Raw genomic sequence first — 7,591 nt, forward strand, 5'->3', positions numbered from 1 at the left:
AAGGCCCGATCTTTAATCAAATACATAAAGTCAACATAAAAATAAATTCGGGCCCGCACCCCTGAATCCAACAAAAGTTACAAATCCCAATCACCCATTCCAACACGAGTCCAAATATATAAGTTTCGCCCAAATCCGACTTCAAATCAGGGTTCAAATCCTAAGTAATCACTCTCCAAAATTCTAGCACAAAAACTCTAATTTTTCTCTTTCGAATCCATATTCTAGGTGCATAAAGCAATAGGAATTAAGATCTAACATCATAATCAAGTAGAGATTACTTACCTTCCAAAGTGTGGCGAAATTCTCCCCAAAAATTACCTCTAGTCGAGCTTCAAATCTTTAAATAGTAAAAAATAAACTAAACCCTAGAATTATAATACTGCTCAGTGATATCTGCATTTACGAAAACATTTTCGACCCATCGCACTTGTGCAACAAGTTTCACTTCTGCGGAACCGCACCTGCGCAAAAGACCTCGTAGATATGCCATCGCTTTTGTGCACTTCCTCCGCATATGTGGGCTCCCAGCCAGGCACCTCTTCTACGGTCTCCCTTCCACTTCTGGAGGCTCACACGTGTGCACCATAGCTTGCAGGTGCGAAACACCAGTACCATAATTGCCAACCAGCCTCCAAATGTTCTAAAACATACCTGAGTCCCCCGGGACCCCTTCTGAACATACCTTAAAAGTCCTAATACCTTTCCCAAACATATCCAAAGGCTCGACACACCATAATTAACATTAAAAACCAAGAATCGACGATCAAAATACAAGTGGACCTTCTCTTAAGTTTATCAACCTTTAAACATCAAATCAAGCGTCTTTCAAGCCTAACCAGTTTGAAATGAATCCAAACTTTGTGCATAAGTTTCAAATGATAAAACGGACCTATACCAAATCTCGGAATAACAATTCGAGCCCGATAGCCTCAAAGTCAACTCCCTGTCAAACTTATGAACTTTCCAAATCTTCAAATTCCCAACTTTCGACAATTAGAGCCAAATCAACCTAGGAACCTCCAAATCCGAATATACGCCTAAGTCCAAAATCACCATACAAACCTATTGAAATCATCAAAACACGAATTCGAGGTTGTTTACTCAAATATCAAAGCTTGGTCAACTCTTATGACTTAAGCTTCCAAAAATGGGACTAAGTGTCTCACTTAACTCCAAAACTTTTCTGAAGACAAACCAACCATCCCCCTAAGTCACCAAACATCAAATACACATATCGGGGACATCAAATAGGAGAACGGGGCTAAAATATACAAAATGACCGACCAGATTATTACATTCTCTGCCTCTTAAATAAATATTCATCCTCGAATAAGTTTAGAGTTATACCTAAATTTCCAAAAGGTGAGGATATATTCTCTGCATATCATGCTCGGTCCCCCAAGTCGCCTCCTTGACAATTTGACCTCTCCACTAAACCTTCACAGATGCAATATCTTTAGAGATCAGCTTCCAAACCCGCCTATCCAAAATGGACACCGGATCCTCATCATAAATCAAATCCATGTCCAACTGCACCGACCTGAAATTCAACACAGCATGAAACACCAGATGAACTCTTAACAAGCTGGGTGGAAAAGCAAGTTTGTAAGCCACCTCGCGAACTCTCTCCAAAACCTCGATTTCACAAATAAATCTCGGGCTCTAGTTGCCCTTCATCCCAAACTTCATCACACCCCTAGACGGAACTCTGAGTAGAACCTTCTTACCCACCATTAATGCCACATCATGAGTCTTCCTATCAGCATAACATTTCTGCCTGGACTGTGCGGTATGAAGCCTCTCTCGAATCAACTTCACCTTATCCGAAACATCACTAACCAAGTCTGTGCGCAACAACCTAACCTAGGTCAGGCTCAAACCAACCAAATGGAGAACGACATCGTCTCCTATATAATACCTCGTATTGAGCCATCTCGATACTGTATTGATAGCTACTATTGTAGGCAAACTAGGCTAGTGGTAGGAACTTATCCTAGTGGCCTTCGAAGTCAAAAATGCCATCCCTCAACATATCCTCCAAAATTTGAATAGTTCGCTTCGATTGCCCATCCGTTCGAGGATGAAATGCCATACTCAACTCAACCTACATGATCAACTCACGCTGAATAACCCTCAAGAAGTGCGATGTAAACTGAGTACCACAACATGAGATGATAGAAACAGGTACACCATGCAAGCAAAACATATCTCTAATGTAGATCTTGAAAACTGCTCCAAAGTGTAGGAAGTCATTACAGGAATACAATCTGTTGAGTCAGCCGATCCAAAACGACCCAAAAAACATCAAACCATCTATGTTGCCTCAAATTCAAATCTTTCTATTTAAACAGATACTGGAGACTCCGATGATTCATATACACATCACAAGACATGCAATATAAGTAATGCTTCCAAATCTTAAGCGCGTGTACAATAGCTGCTAAATCTAAATCATGCATCAGATAGTTCTTCTCATAGGGCTTACACTGACATGAAAATTAGGCAATCACCCCACCATCCTGCATCAACACACACCAAAGTCCAACGATGCACGATAGTGGAGAACACCCTATCCTTCAACTCTGCTGGTTCCATGTGATGTGATAGAATAGAGATAGGTTTGAGTGCCCGACACCAAATCAATACCAAAATCAACATTCCTATCGGGTGGCATGCCCGGTAAGTCTGCCAAAAATAAATCTAAAAACTCCCTCACTATTGGAACTGACTCTTCAATAGGAGTATCATCACTAACATCTCTCACAAAGGCAAGATACGCCACACACCCTTTCTCATCCATCTGTTGTGCCTTCAGAAAAGAAATCACTCTACTAGGAGTATGACCAATAAAACCCTTGTATTCCAACCTTGGCAACCCCGGCATTGCTAATGTCACGGTCTTAGCGTGACAATCAAGAATAGCATGGTATGGAGATAGCCAATCCATACCCAAAATCACCTAAAAATCAACCATATTGAGTAAGAAAAGATCAACCCTAGTCTCACAACCCTCAATGATAACCACACAAGACCGATCACATACGATCTACCACAATAGAATCACACCCAGGTGTAGACACATGAACAAGAATACCAAGATAACCACAACGCATATCCAAATAACCAGCAAAATATGATGACGCTTAAGAAAAAGTGTAACCTGGGTAAAATTATACTAAACCATCCCTGTGGAACATTAAAACAATACATGTCATCATGTCATCTAAAGTAGCTACCCCCGATTTGGCCGGGAATGCATAGCAACAGGCCCGTCGTCTACCTAACTAACCTTCCCTCCTAGGATGGCCCCGAACAAACTAAGCTCCACCCCTCTCAGTAGGGACCAAAACACTACATGACGAGCTAACTCCATGAACCTCATCTTGTACTGAGTGACAATTAAGTCCTCCTGGTGTAGATGCTCAAACTCACTATGCAACGCATCTATGCGAGTCTCAGATATGAGCTTCTCCAAGAAGAAGAAGTGAGAACTAAGATCGAGTAAGTGGTGCTTCGCCAGCTAGCCTACCCAACTCATAGGTCTACCACCACCTGTAGGCTGGCCTAGTGATGGTAGGCTATAATCTCGAGTTTTAGTCGCTTATTGCACTCTAGTTCACTACACTTTATTTGTGTTTGAGTGTTAATTGGTAGTGTTTTGCACTTATTGTGTGTTTTATGCCTTGTAAGAGTGATTCCAAGTGATGTAGATGTTATGCAGCTAATTTGAGTTATTAGAAGCTTTCAAGTCTGAGTAAAAGCCAAAAAGGATTAAGTCGGGATCGTGTTTGGGGGTCGAGGACCAAGTCTGGACATCAAAAATTGAAGTTTGAACCGTACTCTGAGAAAACTTCACAATCACAGCGCGTGGGGAGGCGCGTGGGGCACCGCGGCTGCCCAAATCCTGCTGCCTGTCAAATTGTTAGCTCTCTATATTTCCCCACTAATGCCCTGCATGGCGCGTCACCCCATGCGGTGCGCTTGTGTAATATTTAAAGAGCCAATGTCCTATTTCGGCTAGAAGAAGGTGGTTTTGTCTGGTCCCGGCCCTACTTGGTATAAATATATGGAAAAGATGTTATTTTCTAGACTTTTGACATACATTGGACCTAAGGAGGCTAAGGAGGAGTTGGAAGAATACAAGCACAAGGATTTCATCATTCTCTCCTCACTCAAGACACGAGTTTGGATTGAATTTATGTTTTCCTATACTTTAATTATATTTGTGATGAATTGCTCCATGTCTATGGAGTAGTTCCTTTTAGGGTTTGATTGATTTGGTGTATTGATGATTATTTGTGGATTATAACTCTAGTTTTATGTATTGAAGCATTTTTGGATGATTTAATTGTTGTATCTATATTCACAAGTTCATGTAATCGAGAGAGGCATAACTTGTGAATTCTTTGCATTATTTTATTGGTTGAGTTCATTAATTCTTCTTAGTAATCGAAAGAGGCTAGTTGAATCATTGATTAAACCTAGTTAGGAGAATAATCGAGAGAGGTTCTTCTAAGGACCAATCCACTACGCATTCTTGCATATCTTCACGTTCTTAAATTGGCTCATCTTGTGAGGTTAAGACTTAATTGAGAGAGAAGTTTTTGCTGAACGTATGAACTAATAATTGAGTGAATTCGAGAGAATCACTTGAACATTAGAAGTGAATTATCTAGACTTAGATCCCAAACAATTATCTTGCATCTATCCTATCAAAACCCTATATTCTCCCATTGTTAACCTTCTTTGCTTATTCCTTGCTTCGATTGTCATTAGTCATTAGCTTTAGACTATAAGTTAATTTTAGTTAGAAACCATTTAAATGTCAATTATTGATCATCTTGGATAGCAATCAAGCTAGAAACTACGATGCACAGATTATCTATGAAGAAGAGAGGGGTTGAGGAATTTCTCAAAATCAACCCTTGGTTGCAGACCAATTTGGAAATATAGCTCCCATGCCTGGGATACCACTGCGCGATTATGCTAGACCAATCTAAAACCAGGGCTTATCAAGTGTTAGAGCACCTCTAATTGCAGCTAACAATTTCGAATTGAAGCAAGGGTTGCATCAAACCCTTCAGAATTGTTATGTCTTCAGCGGGGAGATGAACGAAGATTCAAATACACATCTAATGGAATTTGAGGAGATAATGAACACCTTTCAATACAATGGTGTGTCACAAGATATTGTGTACTTAAGGTCTTTCCCCTTCACACTCAAAGATGATGCAAAGCAGTGGCTCTGAAGCTTGCACACTGGATCGATTAGAACATTGGAGGAGATGACGAGAAAATTCCTTGATAAATATTTCTCCTCAGCTAAGACGGGCAAGTTTAGAAGAGAAATACATAAATTTTGCCAGAAAGAGACTGAAACTGTTTTTGAAGCATGGGAGAGGTTTAAGGAGATAGTTCAAAAGTGTCAACATAGTGGAATTGAACTCTGTATGCAACTCCAAGTCTTTTGGGATGGATTGACACTGGCCTCACGCAGAACATTGAGCAATGCAGTAGGAGGCCCTTTGATGAAGAAGACTCCAGAGGAGATAGTTACAACTTGTGTTCACCAAGTTGATGTTACTACATATGTGCAAGCACAACTTGATGCTATGGCTAAAGAAATACGGAAGCTGACCTTGGCTATAATACAAAGTTAGCCTCATGCAGTGTATGATATATGCGGAAGAGGACACCTTACTCATGAGTGTCAAGCCTAAACTGAGGAAGTGAATGCTGTGGGAAATTATAATTTTAATGCAATGGGTCTGAAGCACTCCGATTTTTTATGGAGTTCACCTGGAGGGCACCTCTAATGCATGGCAACAAAATAACCCCAGATTTTAGGGACAAGGAGCTCCTGGTTTTGTGAATCAGCCGAGGCAGCAGTTTCAGCCTCAACAGCCCAATCAGCCTGGTCTAGAAGATCTCATGAAGGCATTAATTGTGAAAACTGATGAAAGATTTGAAGTACAAGGTGAAGCAATTTGAAATTTAGAGAAGCAAGGGTTCTAGGCACTCTCCCTGCTGATACTGAGAGAAATCCCAAAGAAATAGTGAATGTTATAACCTTGAGAAGTGGGAAGTGTTGAAAGATCCCACCCTGATGCATAATGATGTGAAACATGAAAAAGAAAGTTGGGAGCAGATGAAGAATGATGTTGATAAAAAGAAGAAGGGCCAAATGAAAGCTGAGAAAAAGAAGGATGAAAACTCAATAAGGGAGGAACCTGAGGAGAGCAAGTATATGACTGCTCTACTTTTTCCTCAAAATCAAAGTAGAGAAAAGCTGGACAAGCAATTTGGGAGATTTCTGGATGTGCTAAAACAGGTTCATGTAAACTTCATTCATAGCAGTGCTCTCACAAATGTCTGCTTATGCCAAATTCTTGAAAGAGATCCTTACGAAGAAGAGAAAAATAGATGAGACTTCAGTGGTCAAGCTCATAGAGCATTCCAGTGCGATATTACAAAATAAACTGCCACAAAAGTGTGGAGATCCAGGCAATTTTACTATACCTTACTCATTAGGAACGATCAATTTTGATAAATCTTTATGTGATTCTGGTGCCTCAATTAATTTTATGCCTCTATTTATTTACAGAAAACTGGAGAATAAGATTGGAGAGATAAGGTCTGCACCAATATCATTGCGGCTGGCTGACCAAACAACTTTAATACCCGAGGGTATAGTAGAAGATATGTTAGTTCGGGTGGATAAGTTAGTATTTCTTGAAAATTTTATAGTGTTGAATATGGAGGAAACTAAGGAGGCCCCCCTCATCCTAGGAAGACCATTCTTAGTGACAGGAAGAGATATATTAGACATACACGAGAGAAAACTCATGCTTAGAGTAGGTGAGAAGACTGTGACTTTCAAGATGGATGAAGAAAAGGGGGTGCAAAAAGGAAAACCAGTTGCATGTGTTGAGTGAAAGTGAAGGGATCGAAAGAGAAGGCTACAGTGAGCGAGAAAAATAATTGTGGAGTGTATCCCAAGAAGGCTAAGAAGAAGTTGTCTGCATAGATGTGTGCATTAGTTCGGGCATGGGGAATGGAGCCCGACTTCGACTTAGACCCCGAATAGATATTCAGAGAAGATTCCTCTACCTTATGCTTTTTAATTGTGTGTGGGGTGGGGGATATTTGTATGTATGTATAGTAATTTTCTGTTTGTTAGTTATAGTTAGTAAAGATAGAATTATTTTTAAAAAAACATAAAAAATTTAAAATTAATTTTTTCCGATGATGGATATCATCGACGGGTTTCTTGAGGGATTAAAGTCGAAAGAAAATAGACAAAAAGATTTTGGTTTGTAGGTAGTGTAATAATTCCTCCTTTATTTTTCTTTGTGTCGTGGTTCTTTTTCAAGGGTTTTGTTTGAACCAGGTGTAGTTAGTTTTTATTTTTGTTAGGAGTAGGAAACTTTGTATTGTGATTTGAATTGAAAGAAATATCTCTTGGCTTTATTATACTTTGAGAATAGTAAGTGATTTAGTTGTGACGCTTAGGCTCAATTTTTGACTCTTGTATAAGTACCTTAAAGTGTATGATCTTAACTTTGCTTAACTGTTTTGACTAGAGTGT

At 39.7% G+C, this 7,591-nt stretch overlaps 1 non-coding gene across 1 annotated transcript; it reads right to left on the reverse strand.

Annotated features, from left to right (window-relative positions):
* Window positions 1–5,336: 5,336 nt before the first annotated feature.
* On the reverse strand, window positions 5,337–5,443 carry LOC142175644 (small nucleolar RNA R71). Its single transcript, XR_012704739.1, has one exon. It is a non-coding gene; the product is annotated as a small nucleolar RNA R71 (small nucleolar RNA).
* Window positions 5,444–7,591: the final 2,148 nt, after the last annotated feature.

The sequence above is a fragment of the Nicotiana tabacum genome, chromosome 21 (genome assembly GCF_000715075.1).
Source record: "Nicotiana tabacum cultivar K326 chromosome 21, ASM71507v2, whole genome shotgun sequence".
NCBI lineage: Eukaryota > Viridiplantae > Streptophyta > Magnoliopsida > Solanales > Solanaceae > Nicotiana > Nicotiana tabacum.